Here is a 20,145-nt window from a genome sequence, read left to right on the forward strand (position 1 = left end):
GGGTGGCCTCCCGGCACAGTCCCTGGGAGGAGGCGCGCTGCCGTGCCCGCGTTCCCCATGCGGAACTCGAGGCAGCTTTGGGATCGCACCCACGCTCCAGACGCCGCCCCCCACTCACCTAGGGGTTCTCACAAGCAGGCGGGCGTTCGTGACCCCGGGGGTCCTCCCTCTCACCCGCAGGGCAGGGCCGGCCCGCAAGGTGGTGAGTGTGGGTCCCCAGGAACGTCCCTCCCCAGCCCCCTCCCCCGGCGCGGAAATGGAGGGGCTGAGTGGAGACCCACTCCCGCTAGGGCCGCTCTGGGGGTGCTGACCCAACCCCGCGTTAAGCCCTGGGGCCACCCGCCCCCCTCGGAATCCAGCGCTCAGCGCCAAACCGCCGGCTGCGGCTGTGGGGGCGAAGCCGAGCGCGCTGACACTAGCGGCTGGAAGTCCCGGCGGAGCCCGCGGCCCCGAGGCCCCAGCCAGCCCGACGGCGGGAGGTCGGCTCTGCCGATGCCGGCTGGACAGGCACCGACCCCTGCTCCCGGAGCCCGGCCCTGGCCCCTCTCCCCACCGCCGCCGGGGGCTGCGCCAGGGCCCTGGTTCCCAGCAGCCTGGGACACCTGACCAAAAGGTCTGTGCCTCCGTTCCCTACTGTGCGAAGGGCGTTGCTTCCATCAAATCATGGTCGCGGAGGATTCCCCGGAAAGGGAACCGTGTCCGGAGCTCTGCAGGGGCGCCTGTCACCTGCTCAGGAAGGGAGTCCTTGGGACGGTTACCACGGAGGACAAACCAGAGCAGGGAGGACCCCAAGCCGCAGAGCCCACTTCTCCCACCCCTCCCCCCGGTTCAAGCACGGTCAGCTCCCGCACGTGCGTGCACGTGCCCTGTGCCACCACGTGTGAGGGTGTGTGCTGGCGTGAATGTGTGCTCACCGAAGTGTGCACGTGTGCCCTTGGGAGTGTGTGTGTGCGCGCGCGTGCCCACAGCAGCGTGTGTCTGCATGTCTGTGTGTCCACAGGAGTGTGTGTGCGTGTGTTTCTCCAATCCCACTCCTTAGGTGGGGAATTGTGTAAACAGTTCTCAGATGCTGGCCCCTGGAGACGCTGGGCTCCCCCTCAGCCGGCCTGCTCCCCTCCCCTGGTCTGCCCTCACCAAGGAGCGGCTCATCTGGGGTTCCGGGAAGTTCCAGGGGAAGGCAGACTGGTGCCCAAGGCACAGATGTTCGGCCAAGGGGTCCCGGGTGACAACAGGGCCCAGGAAGGAGGGCTAGCCCTGGAAGCCCTCCGCAGCAAGCTCACAGCCGGGTCCTGGCCACAGGACAGGCGGGGGCACTCAGCAAAGGCCTCCGATCCACTGCTCCCAGGAGGAGGTGTCCTGCGCGGGGCGGACAGGGGGTCTGTCACTGCCAAGACCACAAGTCCTAAGGTGCAGGGAGCCCCTTCCCCAAGGGATTCTGAGAACGCCCGTGAGGCCAGCAGGAAAGTCAGGTGCCCTCCCCCGCAGAAGCCTCAGCGGCTTCTCAGGCCCCTCCCATGCTGCCTTGCCACCCCACCCCGGCCCTGTCCTGCACCCCACTGCCCTCACAGTGGTGGTAGCTGAAGGAGCAGAGGCCACAGGGCTACAAGCCAAGACTTGTCCCTTTGCCCTGTGCCCAGAGACCAGGCAGGAATTGCCCCCCCCCCGCGCCAGCCTGAACCCCAGCTCAGCCCCATGCCCAAAGGACAGAGAGGCCCCAGGGACTGGCTCTGTCTGCCTTGTGCCTGTGTGACCATGGTCCACCCTGCACGGCCCCTCTCTGCCTCCCTCCCGCTGTGCTGTGGGGGCCGGTGGATGACCTGAGTCTCACCGTCCCCCAGCCACATCTCCCTTCACCCCCATTCCTCCATGTGTGAACATCCACATCCCGCTGGCTCTGACCAGGAGGGGCAGCACGGTGCCCGCGCTGGACCCCAGGCTGGGACAAGCAGGGAGCCAGGAGGGACTGGGAGCTCCACATGAGGCTCCGCGTTTGTTCGTTCGTTCGTTCGTTCGTTCATCAAAGTCCCACCCATTCATTCACATCTCCAGCAAACACTGACTGTGGGCCTCCCGGGCAGTGCTGTCACCACAGCACAGAACAAGGTAGGGTCAAGGTGGGCCTCTGAGGGTGGGGGGCCGGGGAAGGCCTCCCAAGGCCACCTGGTACTTGGGTCTGAAGGGGGATGAGCGTCACCATCTCCGAGAAGGCCCCAAGGCTGGCCTCCATTTCCCCCAGCCTGGTAGCCTGGAGGCCTCAGACTGACCGTGACCCACATCTGGTCACTGGGGCCTGTGGGGGCCTCTGCCAGGAGCCTCTCCAGCTGCTATAGCTGGGGCTGCCCTCTTCTCGAGTGCGGACCCTGCCCCCGTCCCTGCTTCCCCTGCAACCATCCTCCAGGGGACAATGTTCCTCAGTCCTAATGGCTTTCAGCTGCCCTCAGGGTCTGCTCCAAGCTCCTGACCTGGCACTTGCAGCCTGTCCTTCAGACGTCCGGTGGGGGGGGGTAATGTTCTTCCCAGGCCCTCCATCTCTACTCATGGACCAGCCCCCAGGGACGCCGCTCCAGTCCAGCAGCCCCTCTGCCCTGTGGCCCCCACCGGTCCTCCCCCCAGGCCTGTTCCTTTCCATTCTCTTCTTCAGATGCCTTCCGGACCACTTGGTAAAGGCCGAGCCATGGCCACGGGCAGAGGACAGGGCATCATACCATCGGTGACCACCAGGGGACGCCTGCTTCAGATGCAGCATGAGGGTGCATCAGGAGGGCTGAGCTAGGAGCTGGGAGTGGGGCTGGGAGCGGAGGAGACCAGCCCTTGGCAGGTGCCTTCTGGCCTTCTGGAGAACTCTGCCAGGTGGTCACTGCGAGCCTACTTCCCAGGTGAGGAAACAGGCCAGAGAGGGGGTGCCGCCCACCCCGGCTCAAGGTCTGGGTCTTCAGGGTTTCTCCAGGTCCACCTTGAATCTGCTGTTGTCTCTACCTTGCTGTGTGACTTTGGGAAAGTCACCTGACTTCTCTGGGCCTGTTCCCCACCTGTGAATGGGGGGGAGGGTGGTGAAAAGGGCCAACTACTGGGCAGAGCGCTGTGGCTGCCTGGTCCCTTCCAGGGGCAAGGCTTCACCCGCACCCAGGACAGGCTGTCTCTGAAGGCCACCATCTCAACAGGCCCCCGGCCTGGCTGCCACCGTGTGGGGGTCCTCAGGGCCGAGGCAGCCCTGCTCCAGCCAGTGGGGACAGGCCTCCCCGGGGAGCTGGGGGGCTGCAGCCAGGATAGGCAAGGCTGCTTTCCTGCCGGAGAGAGAGCTGCCCCAGGCTGTGAGTGTACGTGTGTGTGCACATGAGTGTGCCAGGACCCTGCTGCTCCATGGGACGCCTGCCAGGGACGGCCCACCCGACAGGCTCTCCCTGCCCCTTGCCAGCTGGGGCGGGGCAGGATCTGCCAGCCCAGTGCCCAGTGGGGGTCAGGGCTGCATCTCCCCTAGGGAAGTGAGGGGGACTCAGTCTCCACCCTCCGTGGAAATTCCCACCTCCCGGCCACCTACCCTAGGCCTCCCGGCCAAGACCCCCTCTTGGGTCCTACTGAGGCCCTCAAGGGAGGGCAGAAGGGGTAAAGGCTACCCCCGGGGCCGGGCAGAGGGTGCCCGCCTACCTGGGAGTTGGCAGAGGCATCGTTCCCACGCTCGGTGCTGCCAGTCTTGGCACTCCAGCCCTGCCCCACCCTTGCCTTGTGGCGACCAGGGCACCCGGAATGTGGCTGTGGATTCCGTCCCCTGGGGCCACGGATTCCTGTCTCAGTGGGCGAGGGCGGAGGACGGCTTTCCGCCCTTTGATCCCTGCCAACTCCAGGGAGCTGGGCGCGCCCAGGCCTTGCCAGCCAGGCCACAGGGGAAGCTAGGAGGGGGGGCCCAGGCGGGCGCCCTAGGAGTTCCTGACTTCCCTCTTGCAGGCTGGGAGATGGTCCTGGCCCCTCACCTGTGAGCCCAGGTCTGTTCCCCACCTTCAGCCTGTGAGTGCCGCACAGCTCTGCCCCTCCCCCAACCTTCCCCAGGGGGGCCTGGCCCTGACTCCCTCTGCCAGACTCTTCCCTACCTGCCAGGCGTGCTCTGATCACCTCCCACCACCCCCACATCCCTTCATGAGACCCCTGGGGTGGCTGGTGCTGGTCAGGGCGTTGGACCCCAGGATGTCTTGGGCCTCACCCCTGCTTGCAAAGAAGCCAACATGCCACAGCCCAGCAGGCAGACCTGAAGGCCTCACCTTCAGCCGCAAATGTGCTTGTCTCCTGCCCCTCACAGCCTCTCTGAGCCCGTGACAATTGCCCACTCACTCCGGTACCCTGTGTTCAAATGCCACTGGGCACCTCTGACCCTGGGATAAGGGGCTACCCTCCGAGCCTGGGTTAGGGGTGGGGGAGGATCTCATCAGGAGCTCCTAAGAGACAGAAGGACCCAGGAGGGCATTTGGGCTCTGCTTTGCCACCTCTGCGAGTTCTGCCTGGGGTCCCCTCACGGGCCGGAAATCACAGCAGTTAGCACCTCCTCCCAGAGGCCTGCCTGGGACCTGCTCCATCCGCCCCAGCAGCCGAGGGTGGGGACTCAGGTTGGGCACCAGCACCTGTGGAAGGGGAGGGCCCAGACCCAAGCAGGAGCAGCCTGGCCCTTGGGGAAACTTCCCGTGATGGTCTGGGCTCTGCAGCGTGTCTCAGCAGGGCACGCCGTCTGCCCTATTACCCCCGCTGGTGTGCGGCACGCTCCCCAGCCAGGCAGTCAGTCCTCGGGCCAGGGCCACAGACTGCCAGAGACCTGGACAGTGCTTTCCCAGAGGGGTGCCTCCCTCTGGGGATGTGGGAGAGCGGCGGTCCAGGCCCAGTCCTCAGGTCCACACACAGCCAGATGAGGAGGTCTGTGCCCACGGAGCAGCCTGGGACCCTTCCCCGCACAGGGGCAGGGCACGGTCCCCTGGGTACAGGCACGCAGTCCTGACGACGTCTCTGCCCACGTGGAAGATTGGAGTGTGGCAGGGCCGACGGGGAGTCCGGGGCCTTCCACGCGCCCCGGGCAGGGCAGGCGGCAGAACGCGCCCCTGTGCACCGCGTCCCCGAGCGTGTCGGGGCGAGCCCGGCGGCCCGGCCCGCTCCAACCCCCGCCCCCGACCCGCGCCCCAGGCCCGCGCGCATTCCTGAGCGGCGGGAGGGGTCCGCGGGCCAGGCTGGGGCTGCGCCGCCGCGGGCGGGAGAACAGAGCGCCCTCGGGAAGGGGAGAAGCCCTCCCGGAGCAGCACCCCCAGACGGCGGTGACCCGAGGTCGAGGTCCCTTCCTGGCCGCCGCAGGCGTAGACCGGCGCGCGCTGGGGGTGGGACCCGGCTGGCCCGGGTCAGGGGGAAGGAGGCGAGGCCGCTGGGCCTAGTCCGCGGAGGGGCAGGGTGTCGGGGGCCCGGCGGCTGCCGGAGCGGGTGGGCGCTGCTGAGCTCGGAGAGCAGGGAGCGGCGCGGAGCGAAGACGAGGTGGTGCGGGCGGCCTGTGTGGTCAGAGGGGCAGGTTGGCACTGCGCGAGGCGGGGCTGGAGCTGGAGCTGGGAGGTCAGAGCGGGAGCCCGGGTTGCGGGGCCTGCGAGCTGGGAAGCTGGTGTCCCGGCTGGGTGCGCCTCCACCCCTCAGCACTGCCTCCATGCCTCCGTTCGTTTAATACAAAGCTACTGGGTGCCAGCGTCCTACTGTGAGCTGCACCCCCTCTGCTATCAAGGCGCATGGAATGTGAGAGGTCTGCAGCAGTCAGCAGGAGCTCAGGGAGTGCCAGAGAGATAGATCCTGGGGCCCTGGGGGGAAGGGCCGGCCCCTCCGGGAGGGCTGGCTAGGCTGCAGACTGCTTCCTCCTAGCCTGGGGCAGGCCCCCCTGCAGCCTTCCAGTTCCTCCGCACTCCCAGGTGCACAGCTCACCTGGGCTGGCACCCCAGCCTCAGCCTCAGCCTCAGCCCCAGGTTGGGCACTGGACACACCCACATTCCTCAGAGGGACCTGATAACAGAAGGGGTGCTGGGGTGAGAGACAGAGGAGAGACAGGTAGGAAGTGCTGGGGGAGGGCAGGGGGAGTGGGGGGGGTCTTGAAAGGTACAGGATGGGGCCCCAAGGAGCAAAGCGTTTCCTGTGCATAAGGTGATTGTGGACGTCAGCATGGAGGAGACTAGACAGAGGAGCTGGGCTCCCGCGTGGTCCTGAGGGCAGTGGGGGGCCACGGGAGGTGTCTGAGCAAGGGGGCGTGACATCGTCAAATGTGAGTTTTAGGAAGATCGTCCCAACAGACACGGAGAAAGCATGATATATGGAGCTGTAGAATAATCCATCCCTCAGTCTGGACCAGTGTTTGCTGAATAAATTTCCTATTGTTGGATATTAAGGTTGTTTCCAGATAATTGTGCAATGAAAATCACCGTCCATCCCTGTTTGCATTTTGAGTCATCAAGACAGATTTCTAGAAGTGAGTGAAGACTCTTCCCGATCATCGATCATCGACTGCCTGCTGATGGAGTCCTGCCAGTTCAGCACTGTGCCCGCAGGGGCTCCCTCTGGCCCTCCCCCAGCCTCTTCCATCATGGGACCCCCAGGGGCTCCTGAACCCCGATGGGGGCACCAGCTGGCCTCTTGACCCTCTCAAGATCCCACCCACAGGTCCCATCCCTCAACACCCCCTCCCACTCCCTCCTCTGTCCTCCAACCTCCTAAACCCCAGTCAGCAGAGGGGCAGTCTCTCCTCACCTGCCCCTGCCCTGCCCTGTTTCTGCCCCCCCCAACCCCCCTTCCATCCTGGCTGGCTGCCAAGACACATCTGACAGGATCCTCCCCTGCTTTAAAGCCTGCAGAAGCTGCCCAGACCCCACAGGCCACACTCCAGCTCCCAGGGAGCCCCTGCCCCACCTGTCCCACCCCACCTCTGCTCAGCTATCCACAGACCCCCTTGAGGGTCCATCCGTCCCTTTCCCTGCTGGAACCCAAGTGTGGCCTCTTCTGCAAAGCCTGTCCTGCTGCTGTCCCTCCTGTGTCTCCCTCCATGCTCACACATTGCTGGTGTGCCTCTCCCTAGCCCTAGCCCAGGCGGCATCAGAAATCACTGGGCCTTCTTGGGACCTGCAGCATCGCCACATCCCATGTCTGAGCCCAGGTCAGAGGAGAGCCCTCACTGAGGGTCCACATGCAGCCCTTGGCTGGGATGCAGCATCCCAGAGAGATTCAGTGACTGGCTGGGTGTCATGCGGCAAGTCCAGGGTCCAGGTGGCTGAGCAGAAAGGAGCATCGCCTGGCCTGCACACTGCCAATCCCCCTGGAAGTTCAAGCCCCCACACTTACCCTGGCTCTTTGGGCCCAGGGAGGAGCTGACTCCAGTTTTCCTACAGGGGTCTGCCCCAGTCCCCCCACACCCCCGGCATGCGTGGACACCACACACACACACACACACACACACACACGCACACGCACACGTACACGCACATGAGCTTGGCTGAGCCAGACCGTGGATGGGCACGCTCCAGCACGCCTGGCATTCCTGGCCTCACAGGCTGGGAAGAACCCCGGCAGGCCTGGTCACCACCCGGATGTCTCTCTCAGGAGTTCAAGCCATGGAGGTGCTGAGCAGAGAATGCCAGCATAGCCCACTGACCTGTGACCAACCGTGTGGGGCAGAGGGGCCAGGGCGTCTGTTCCCAGAGCCACAAAGCCCAGCTTGGGAGGGGCGGCCTTAGGGAAGGCCAGGTCCTAGCACCACTACTGGGTGGCCTGGGGCCCAGCCAGTGGAGGCTGGTGCTGGGGGCCAGGGCAACTCAATACAGCCATGGGCCAGCTGGAATCAAAGGCGAACCCAGAAGGGCCATGATGCCGGCAGAGCAGAGAGCTGCTCCGCTGCTCAAAGCCTCCTGCACGCCTCCAAACCCACAGGAATTTGGGCACCAGACCTGGCAAGCATGGCAGAAGCAACAACAGACCAGAGCATGCTGGCATTGCCCTCACAGTCCGGCCCCACCCACAAATGTGGCAGAAAGCCATCATCTATTCCAGTCTTCTCCTAAGGCCTGGAAAGATATTTTAGGTTTTTGGGGTTTTTATTTAATTTATTTATTTATTTATTTTTGGGAGGGAGGGTGTTTCCCCCATAAAGGACTTCTGGGTCCCAGATGAATTTTTTAAAAGATTTTATTTTATTTTATTTTTTTAAATCTTTTTTTTTTTTTTAAAGATTTTATTTTTTTTATTTATGTGACAGAGACAGCCAGCGAGAGAGGGAACACAGCAGGGGGAGTGGGAGAGGAAGAAGCAGGCTCCCAGCGGAGGAGCCCGATGTGGGGCTCGATCCCGGAACACCAGGATCACGCCCTGAGCCGAAGGCAGACGCTTAATGACTGCGCTACCCAGGCGCCCCTAAAAGATTCTATTTTTAAGTTATCTCCACACCCAACTCAGGGATTGAACTTACAACCCCAAGATCAAGAGTTGCATGCTCCATTGACTGAGTCGGCCAGGAGCCCCTATACATATATGTTTTAAGTAACATCTTTCCTGGGTTATTTTTTCCCCCGGTGACTTAGGGAAACACTATTGATTTTTGTATTAAGAAACTCTGTTGAATTCAGATTAGTACCGGTAGTTAACCTGTTGAATATTTTGGCATTTCAATGTAAGTTATCACATTATCTGAAAATACATTATATTACAATTTGGTCTCCCTTCATCTAGTTCCTAAACCATTGATTTCTTTTTCTTGCCTTATTGCATTGGACGTCCAGAATAACACTGAACAGAAACCATGAGAATGAACATCCATATGTTAAATGTAACATGTTTCTTTTACACCCGCCAGGTTTGAAGGAGGCAGTGCTCACCACATTAAGGACATTCCCTCTGGTTCTTATGTTTTAAGTTTTTTTAAAAACTCATGGGTATGTATTAAACTTTGTCAAATGCTTTAATCTGCATCAGTGTAAGAATGATCTTACTTTCCTTCTTTAACCTGGTGAATTGCTGTGTTTAATCTTCTAATTTGAACTATGCTTATGTTCCTGAGATAAACTTTGTGTGACATTAACTCACTGCTGGATGTTAGCTAATACTTTAAAAACTCAGGCTCGTGCATAAACTGGTTTAGAATTCACTGATCTCGTGCTTCCTATTCTACCTCTATACTGGCTTCAAACGATGGGTTGGACCACTTCCCTCTATTTCTCCTTCTCTGCAACCCTTATACATCATATGGGTTATCTGCTTTCAAGGGTTTGGTGGATCTCACCTGTGATGCCCACTGGATGAGGGGCTTTGGGAAGTGTGTGTGTGCTGGGAGAGAGGTTTGATTGCTATCACAATCTTTTAATGATTATTAAACTCTTTTGGCTTTTTATCTCTTCTTGTCCCAATTTCAGCATTTTAAATTTTCTATGAATCTACGCATCTGCCTGGGTTTTCAGCTTTATTGGTGTGTAATTTTTAAAAAATGTCTGCTGGGGCGCCTGGGTGGCTCAGTCGTTGGGCGTCTGCCTTCGGCTCAGGGCGTGGTCCCGGCGTTCGGGGATGAGACCCACATTGGGCTCCTCCTCTGGGAGCCTGCTTCTTCCTCTCCCACTCCCCCTGCTTGCGTTCCCTCTCTCGCTGGCTGTCTGTCAAATGGATAAATAAAATCTTTAAAAATAAATAAATAAATAAATAAATAAAATGTCTGCTACATTTAGAATAACTGCAGCTATAGTTATTCCCCTTTTTGTCCTACATTTTATTTCTTTTGTGTTGTTAGTCTTGAAATAAGCTTTTTAGAGAGCTGGCTTTCATTTTGCTATCATTCCTTTTTTTAACTTTTGTTCCATCTTGATCTGTACCTTTGCTATTTCCTTCCTTCTTTATTTCTAACAAAGCTATAAAATTGTCTCTAATACTGTTTTAAACATGTTCCACAAATTTTAACTTGCAGAGGTTCCATTATGGTCAAATTCTAAGCATTTTGTGATTTACTTTATGAATTCCTCTTCAACCCAAACACTGTTTAGTACTTAGAAAAAGTTTCCAAATGTGGCATTGTTAAAGCCACACTTTAGTTACTGGTTTATTTTTTGAAATTGTGTGTATACACACACACATATATTAAATATATAAAATATGATATTATATTTTATATTTTAAATATATAAAATATTATATATATATGTATATATATTTTAAGAGGGGAGGGGCAGAAGGAGAGAGAGAGAATCTTAAGCAGGCTCCACGCCCACCATGGAGCCTGACATGGGGCTTGATCTCAAGACCCTGAGATCATGACCTGAGCTGAAGCAAGAGTCAGACTCTTAACCAACTGAGCCACCCAGGAGCCCCTTGAAAATTGTATTTGTACTTATTCCTTGTGTAGGTAATAAATGCACTGGGTATTAGATTCAGAAGATAGAGCAGAATCCCCCTTCCCCACTGCAGACACCCTGTTTCCTCTCCAGAGCCAACTAGCATCACCAATGCCTTACGAGTTCTTTTGAAGACGTTCTAGGTGTGGCCAACGAAGCAGCAACTTCTCAGCCTTCTGTCCCTGCCCTCACCTACTACAACCCTCACGGTGGCTTGAGGGCTCTACTGCCCAGCCTCCCCTGCAGCTAGGAGCTGCTCTTCTGCCCAGGAGAGAGAAGCAACACCCACTGAGAGGAACAGAGAAAACATCTGTTTCCCCATAAGATGTGGGACAGCTGTGACTGACACTACCTTTTCCTCTTCTCCTCTCTTGCCATGAACACAGCTGTGATTTGGGGAAACGAGGCAGCCATCTTGGATGATGACTCTACAAGGCCTGGGGGAAATGCCGTGCTGCTAGGAGAGTGGGATGCAAAGACAGAGCCCTTGACGGCACTGCCTCGAAGTTGGGCCTGGCCTAGGCCACTTCCTTTGGGTCTCTTGGGAGGAAAATAAACCCCTATTTGGTGACATCATGTTAAGTTAGGTTTTCTTTTGCTTGGAGCCAAACCATTTCTAATACACACACACACACATACACACCCCTCTCACAATGATCGAACACCATTCCCTCAGCACCTTGACCTTTTTCATGCAGCCATCGGTCTGGGAGACGCTCCTTGCTCTTTCTTGCTCATGGTAGCACGCCGCCTGTTGTACACGCACTGCCGTTCACCTCGTCAGCCTGTCGTCCTGTGGAGACATCTCCAGTCTTCTGCTGTTGCAGACGAAGCTATGATGAGCAGCCCTGCACACGCTTCATCCCACACACGTGAAATCACATCTGTAAGATAAATTCCTAGGCGTGGAGATTATTGTCTTTATAAGGTTCGATCTCCCGATCCGAGAATGTGCTACACCTTTCGTTCATTCATGTCTCCATGTGCGTCCCTCGGTGAGTTTCTTGTTAACTTCTTTCCTGGACACTTTCACCGCTCAGTGCTATGGTCAATGCGATCTTTCCTCTCATTACCCTTCCTGCAAACAAGCTGTTTTTTATATAGACCAAAGCTAATAATTATGTTGCTTTTGTGTTGGCCACAGGACTGAGATATTGTTTATAATAGAATCTAAATCGATCTTCTTGGATTTTCCAGGGATTTAATCATATCATCTATGAGAAGTAATATTGCACTTCCTTGACATTTTTAAAGACATTTTCTTTTTTATTTCTTTATTTTTTTTTATTTTATTTTTAAGTCATCTCTACACCCAAGATGGGGCTCAAACTTACAACAAGAGATCAAGAATTGCACACTCCACCGACTGAACCGGCCACGTGCCCCTACAATTTTTATACCTCATTTTTTTTTCTCTTCTCCAATTGCAAAAATATTAAGTACCAGTGATCACAGAAGACAAGCTTCCTGAGACTTGACTTCAATAGGCAGGGCTTCCCTTGCCCGCCCCCCCCCCCACAGCATGGGGATGGCTTGGGGCTTGTACAAATGTATGGTTTCATGTTGAGAAAGTTTGATCAAGAATGCACGTGGGTTCAGGCCTTCATGTTGTAGCTGGAGTCATACTTACCATCCCGCCATAAACAGCGATAACATTGAGCCACCCCGTGAGGCCATTACTTACAGGAATTGAACAACAGGCAGAGTAAGTTTGTGACCCTCAAGGGAAAGGAAATATGTGAAGTGAGCCCCATGTTTGCCCTGGTTTTTTTTAATCTTGAGTTCGTTCCAAGCTACAGAGAGGTGGAGCCAGACAGGTTGGCCGCCTCACAGGCTGAGGAAGCAAGATCGGAGCTTGTTGCTGCTGGAGGGGGCAGTGGGCAGAGGACAGAGCTGGACAGGAGGGAGCGATGTGCCAGTTCCCTTGGGAGGGGCTCCCCCACACCCCCCATTCTCCCCCACCAGCTGGACATCCTGCAGTTCAAGTCGGTTTGGAGCATGCTGAGACAGCCTCAGATCCCACAGGACTGTCCCTTGCAAACACCAGTTGCAACTCCAGGCCGTCCCCTGTGCTTCTGATCGACTGGCTGTAATCAGAGGTTCCCATGACCCCCACACCTCTTGGGTTCGATTAATTTGCTAAGTAGCTCACAGAACTCAGGAAACCAGCTTCTTAGAAAAGATATTCCAGGACATGGGTCAACAGCCAGGTGAAGAGACACACAGAGGTCTTGTGAGGAGCTTCCGTCTCCATGAAGTCGGGGGCGTGGCTCAGGTGGCACATGGATGTTTCGCGGTTCACCTACCCAGAAGCTCTCCGAAACACACCCTTTTGGGTTTTATGTAGGTTTCCTTACGGGTAGGTCTGCTTGATTAAATCATGGTAATAGATTCAGCCCCTCCCCTTTTTCCGGAGGTCAGGGGTGGGAGGAAACAGACAGCCCCTAATCACGTGGTTGTTCCCCAGGCAATCAGTCCCCATCCTCAGTGGTTTCCAAAGTCACCTCATTAACATAACAGAAGGCACCTTAGTAGTCCCATCACAGGGAATTCCAACAAGCTTTGTGCCAGGAATGGGGAGGGGCCAAATGTAATTTCTCATTGTAAATCACAATACACAGCACGTGGGTATGGGGGTTCTCCTCAGCCCCCTGCCTGGGCCCCAGGCTGTCTTGTGCAGGGAAGGCCTCCAGAAAGCCCCACAGAGGTGGTGCTGTGGGCTGAGAGTGCTGGCGCAGGGCTGGGTGACGCTGTGTTCTTGCCCAGCTGGGGTGGAGCATCCTCCCCAGGCACCTCTGGCAATCCAGTGAGACCCCAGCAACCCAGGCTTTAGGAATAAGAACCACACTGCAAACTGGAGCCAAAACCTACGACTCAGAGCAAACCTGAAACAGATCGACCCTTCAAAGCATCCAGCCAACCCTGACAGGACCAGACAGTCCTCCAGGACTTGAACCGCCACCCAGAACAAAGCAATATTGTCTAAAAGAAGGCAGCATCCCTGAAACCCCTCTCAACATAACAACCACAATGTCTAGCACGTAATAAACACTTACCAGACAGAGAAGAAGCGGGAAAGGTGATAGATAAGCAAGGGCAGGCAGTCCATAGAAACAGATGCTCAGGTCGTCAGGTTTGCAGACCAGAGCTTTAGAACAGCCGCTGGAGATGTGTCCAAGGATTTAAAGGTGCAAAGGAACCCCGGGGGGAGAGGACAGGACATTTGTCACATCTCATTGAATTGCATACTTTACATCTGTCTGCTGGAACAGTTCTCTCCACTCAAGGGAACCCGGGGTCCTGGAGAAATGTCTGATGTGGAGTTGGTCAGGGGAAGTGTAAGGGGGGCCCAGAGCCCCTTATTTGTAGAGAGTAAGGAAGTGCCCAAAGAATGAGGGGGATGGGGCAGCACAGGTCCGTGTGGATGTCCTGCTTGGGATGGCTGTCTCTGAGTGGATGGGGCAATATCCCTGTTGCGGGTGGTACATAATTACACATCTCAGGGTTTTGGGGTCGGCTTAGCAGCTCAAATGGTGCAGGAAAAATGCTTGAAACTTTTCTGTAGGTTTAACACTGTTTTCAGGGGCGCCCAGTTGCCTCAGTCGGTGCAGTGTGTGACTCTTCTTGATCTTGGGGTCATGCGTTCAAGCCCCACCTTTGGTGTAGAGAGTGCTTAAAAACTTGAAAAATCTGAACCAACTAAATAAATAAGAAATTGTTTTAAAAATTTGAAAGAGCTGCCCATTTGACTATATGTAAATTTTACTTCAATAAAAGAAAATACGTGTTAAATTCTATCAGAGGCCTCTTCAAACATCTGAGAAGATGTTCACCTGACTTCTGTCTTGGGATTTATTAACACGATGAGTTATATTAAAATGTGTTCTGTTAATGAACCACCCTCACACACGAATAAACCCCACTCGGTTTTAGAGTATGATTCTTTTCATGTGCTCTTTGATCCTGTTTACTAACATTTCAGTGTTGAGATTAATGAGATGGGTCTGTGATTTTACATTATTCTGCTATACACTTGGAGTTCTTATACCACTATTATTCAAGAAATATTTTAAGGTAGGAAATTTCCCTTAGTTTTCTATGTTCTGTAATACTTTATGGAGTATTAGAGTTATCCTTTCCTTGAAATGTAAAGTATTCTTACAAAACTGTCTAGTACTGATGGCCTTGTTTGAAAAATGGTCTGTGTTACTTGGTGCACTTAGATTTAAAAAAATTTTTTTTAAAGTAGGCTCTGCACGCAGCATGGAGCCCAACACAGGGCTTGAACTCACGACCCTGAGATCAAGACCTGAGCTGAGATCAAGAGCCCAAGGCTTAACCGGCTGAGCCCCCCAGGCGCCCTGGTGTACTTAGATTTTTAACTCTCCTTGGGCATCTGTTGTAATTATGATTATTAATTATCATATTTTCTTAGAAAATCATCAGTTCCAACATTTATGTATTTGCTTGGTGTTCATCAGAGCAGTTTCTTAACGGGGAAAGCAAATTCTGTCTCTGTGATGGTTTTTCTCTTCTCCTGATGAGGACTTCTGATTGTTCCTCTACTCTGTTGTGATTTTTGTCCCCAAAGAATTAGCTCTTACGATTATTTACTAGTTCCAACCATGTTCTCATTTTCAAATTCATTCATTTGTGCCTTTGTCTTTACTTCTGACTCCTTAAAAAAATTTGCCCATCATCAGCCCCGCAATCAGCATGCCCGTCTCGATGCCAGCTCCCTCCTCCCCCCACCTGGAGAGGACAGCCCCCCGACACCCCAGGATGCCAGCGCCTTCCTCGCCTGTGCCCCTCGGGCCTTGCTGACAGCAGCGAGCTCGGGGTCTTCGTGGGACCCCCGCCCGTCGGGAGAGCAGTGACCTCTTCCTTCCCTGCCACCAGCCTCAGCCTCAGCCGCAGCCCGGTGCGTGTTGGGGTCAGGTTTCAACCACCCTAGAAGAAAGTGAGCGTCCTCCAGCTTCTGAGTCCAAACCGTGGAACTCAGAATCCCTTGTAACTGCACGCATCTCAAAACAGTCTGATCGGTAAGCGGCTCTCGCCTCGCTGGCGTGGGACGCGCAGGCAGGACCTCCCGCTTCCCTGGTCACCTGACTAGGTGTCATAGAAGCGACAAACCTTTCAAACCTTCTGATGTGTCCCAAATCAGGTTCGTACTTCTCCGCCCGGGACGTGCTGAGATCTGGCGCTGACTGTAGGTCTGGAAGCAGAGAGGGGTGGTAGACGGGGGCCATGGGGAACACGAGCACCTGCCCACAGAGCAACCACACCAGGGGAGGCCCACGAAGGTCTTCGAAGGAGGCAGGGAGAGGCCGGGCCGGCTCAGCGCTGTTATCCTGAATCCCGCCCTGTGTCCGCCTCCCAAATCCGGGGTCCAGCTGCGACCCATCCACACCCCGGCCTTCCCAGGGAGACCCAGGGCTGTCAGGCACGCCCCAGGTAACACTGCATCTTGTTTGGGGGCACGGACACGACGGCCTTGAGAGACGGAGATTCTCGGGGTGCTCTGGGGCGTGCTTGTTCTCCAACCCTGCCTTGAGCGCAGAATTCAAACACCCCAAGGGCCTCATGTCATTTTCCTTCGTCTGCAGCGTGGCCCTGAGCCTGTCCCCCTGTCCTGGCTGCTTGCTCGCATCGTCAACTCACGCCCTTCGCTCCAGTCACTGGCCCACTGTGTGTCTGGGCCCTGAATGTCCCACCATCCGAAGTGCCTGGATTCCCACGTCTTCCAAATGCCGTCACGTGGACCCTCCCAGGATCGCCCCTGGAAGGTCTGTCTGTGGTCACGGCCGGCACCCCCCGCTGTAGGAGGCAGGAGTCCAAGGTGGTGGACCAGACTCTTCCGCAGGCAGAGAGGGAGGGAGTGTGCAGGGACAGTGGAAGCTTGGACCTGGGCCGAGCCTCAGACACGGCTCTCACAGGCCCCGGCGGCGTGGCCTGCTCTGGTGGCGTCCACGGGGCCGCAAACCCCTCGTGGCTCCTCTGGGCTGGAGGTCCCACTCCCCACATGCAGACGAGCCTTGAGACTGGCTCTGGCTGAAGGACCCGTCAAGGTGCTGTCAGTTTCTGCCCTCACACCCAGGGCAGCGGGCACCGCGGGGCCCAACCTCGGCTGGCCGAGGAGCCTGGACAAGGACCTAAGACCGGTCAGCCGCCAGGCCCGTGGGTGAGGCCGTCAGAACCGGCCAGACCTCGGTGGGCCGGCTAGTCCCGCAGACACCCTCTGGGAAGCTGACCCCAGAGGGACCCCCTCCAGGGAAGGACGCATTCCTGGGTCCCCATGGGGGCCATGTGTCCCACCATACCCTCCAGCCAGCCAGACACGGATAAAACATGCACTGTCCTATCCACCGGCTTGACTTTGCGCCCAACTCTGGAGGGAAGGAAAGGGCATGAAGTGCGCAGCCCCCAGAGCCACAGAGAGAAAGGCCAACAGACTCGACAACCTGTGACCACGGAAGAGCCACAGGCACGCACGGACACGCTGTCCACCACGCCTATCCTAAACCGATGGACAGGTCTGACCGTGGACGGTGAACACTTACGTTCAGCAGAAGGAACCACAGTTAACCCTGAACTTGGAGAAATACTTGCAACATACGTCGTGGAAGAATCAACAGATTTAAGCATGTAAAAATGAGAAATATCTCGTAGCGAAAGGTACCACGCACAAACCCGCTGGGGCAACGTGCTCCACCAGCTTGGGGTCCACAGGCGGTCACACGTTTCTGTTCCCCTGGAGCCCCACCCACTCACGCTGCGGAGACCTCTCTTCCCTCTGGCGACTTTCCACGGGAGCACAGCCTCAGCGCAGAGCGGCTGGCCTGCCCCGCCGTCGTCGCAAACGTGCTCGCTCCTGCCCCGATGCCCGCACAGCGACACCGCCGCCCTCCGAAGCCCGGGGGCTGGCATCAGCGGAGCCGAGGCGCCTGGAGAGCACTGCAGGAGCCCGGGGAGCTGGCCGCGCAGGGGGGACGCGAGAGGCCGTGTACGCCTGCACACTGACGTGCTGGGTGTTTTGAAGGGTAATACGGCTAAGCTGTAAGGCCAGAAGGAGGGAGGTTAGTGACTGTGCATGTGTCAGCGTGGAGCCCGCAGGGATGGGGCTGTCGGGCCCACATCCACACGGGCGCTGGAGCTGGGTTCCCGCCCAAAGCCGGCCGTAAGGGTCCAAGAGAGGACACAGATGCCAAGTGCAGGTCCTTCCAAGGCAGCACACGGCCCTGAGAATGCTGTTTGCTCTGAATAGATTTGTGCCTGTTTGTCCATATATCAGCTCATTCAGAGACCAAATCCACCCTGAGGACAGCAGCGCCCTCCCAGGGCTTTGTGCAGGCAGCCCGGGGTGCTGCGGATGCCCGGTCAGCCCTGTGCTGGCCACAGGCCCTTGGCCGCTCTGTGACCGCTCCACCCCTTGCTCCTAACCTGCAGGGTGGGAACGGTAATGGTACCCCAACACGGCCGCTATGGGTCATGGGGTCGGGGCACGAAGAAATGAGTCCCTCTGCGAGAGGGTTTGGAAGGAGACCCTGCCAACAGGGAATGCCACCAAGCGTCTGCAACGTGACTAAACAAGGCTGGCCTGTTCCCTCGTCCCCGAGTGCTGGGCTCCGAGTCGGCCCCGAGTGCTGGGCTCCGAGTCGGCCCCGTCTGGGAGGAGGGACTGAGGCCGCAAAGGGGCCAGAGTGCAGGAGGGGCTGACGGGCCCCCCAGCCCAGCCCTCCTCTCTGCACCACCTGGGGCAGCGCAGACCTGCAGGCCACCCCGTCCGGAGACTCTGACAGGGCAGCGGATGTCCAAGACCGCGACCTGACCCAGCGATGTCCCCCCCGCCTCGGGTGAGCACCCTGGGTGTCCCAGGGGCTTGTGCCAGTATCCCCTTGAGACGGTGTCCCCCAGGCATGCTGGGGTTTGACGGAGTTCAGAGTCTAGACAAACAAGGGGGGCTCAGGGCCTCAGGAGAGGTCATCACAGGGCAGTTGTGAAGGCAGAGGGACAGCCATAGGACCGCCCCCACTCTGACACCAACCACAGCCCGGGGTCCCCGAGACCACAGTCGGATTCGCTAGCTCACTACCAGGGCTGGCAGAACTCACGAGTGCGGACACCCTCCGGGTTAGGGTTCACCGCGGGAACAGACACCCGCTAACGCCCACAGGGAGGCGCAGGCCAGGGTTCCTACGGGTCCACAAGCCATATTGTGCCATCCTCCCTGCGGAGTCAGAACAGCGCTACCTTCCCGACACGGATGTGTGCGGGTCTGCAGTACTGCCCGCCAGGGGTGCCCACCCGTGAGCTAGCCCAGGGTCTTTGCTGGAGCTCCGGGGTCCTCTGGCCCTTGGAGCCACACTGGTACCATGCCACCCAAGGCCTCCGCCTGAATCCTACTGTCAGACCAGCTGGTGTGGCCCAGACCCTCATATAAAAGAAAGACCATCATATCAGGCAGGACATTGCAAGGGCCTAGTGACCCACTGGGGGCCGAGGACAAGGCCGGGCCTGCCTGGGCAGCGTTAACTCCTCTCCTACACACGGGTCAGTCAAAGGAAGGCGGGGCTACACAGGCAGGAAGGAGGGGTTGCTTTGGCTGGGCAGGAGTGGGCAGTGGGGGCTCAGATTTATTCAAGCCCACCTAGTGCTCCCACCCAAGCCCCAGGCCCCCGAGCTAATGCGCACAAACGCCACCAGCTGAGGCTCCCAGTTCCACCTCCGAGTATGTGTGCCACCAGGCACCGTGGTCAAAAAGGCAGAGAGCGGGGGCACCTGGGTGGCACAGTGGTTAAGCGTCTGCCTTCGGCTCAGGGCGTGATCCCGGCGTTCTGGGATCGAGCCCCACATCAGGCTCCTCTGCTATGATCCTGCTTCTTCCTCTCCCACTCCCCCTGCTTGTGTTCCCTCTCTCACCGGCTGTCTCTATCTCTGTCAAATAAATAAATAAAATCTCTAGAAAAAAAAAAAAGGCAGAGAGTGGCGAGTGTCGGCCACAGCGGGACAAACTGCAATGGGACCCCCGTTGCCAGAAGGAACGCAAGATGGTGCAGCAGTCGGGCTGTGTCTTAACACGTCCGACGCAGATTTCCCACACGACCGCTCAGCTCCTCTCCAGGCCTCCTCCCCAGAGAAACGGAAACTCAGCCCCTCAAACACTTGTGCGCGAGTATTCACGGCAGCTTGACTCCTCCCGGCTAAACACTGGAAACAACCCAGATGTCCACACCGTGAACGCACACACAAAGTGTGATATGTCCGTGCCGTGGGATACGATGGGCGTTTTGAAGGAATGATGTTCTGATACGTGGTGTACAATGACCACACACGAAGGGAAGGAGGCCGGACACCGGAGACCATGGGTGGCACGGAAAGGTCCAGGAAAGGTGAGGCTACAGAGACAGAGGTGGGTCAGCGGTGGCCCGGGGCCGGGTTGGGACAGGGCGCGACCGCCAGTGGGCATGAACTTGCTTTCTACAACCAGGCTGGGTGGTGACTGCACCATTCTAAATTTATGAGAAATGATTGAGCTGCCCACTGAGAACAGTGGAAAGTAGGCCTCAATAAAGCTGTTAAAAAGGAAGAACCTGGAAGGAAGTTGGAGTTTCTCTGCTCTGAACAGCCTGCTCTGCTGCGGCGGGAACAAGCCTGGGCTGTCCGCTGGGTGACGGGACCTGAGGCCCAGCCAGTCCCAACGCCATGGCCGACGACCCACCGCCTCCCAGGGACGGTCCCAGCCAGCAGGCCTCTGGTGACCTGCCCGGGGAGCCCTGACCTCAGG

Source organism: Ailuropoda melanoleuca, chromosome 14 (assembly GCF_002007445.2).
Source record: "Ailuropoda melanoleuca isolate Jingjing chromosome 14, ASM200744v2, whole genome shotgun sequence".
NCBI classification, from domain to species: Eukaryota; Metazoa; Chordata; class Mammalia; order Carnivora; family Ursidae; genus Ailuropoda; species Ailuropoda melanoleuca.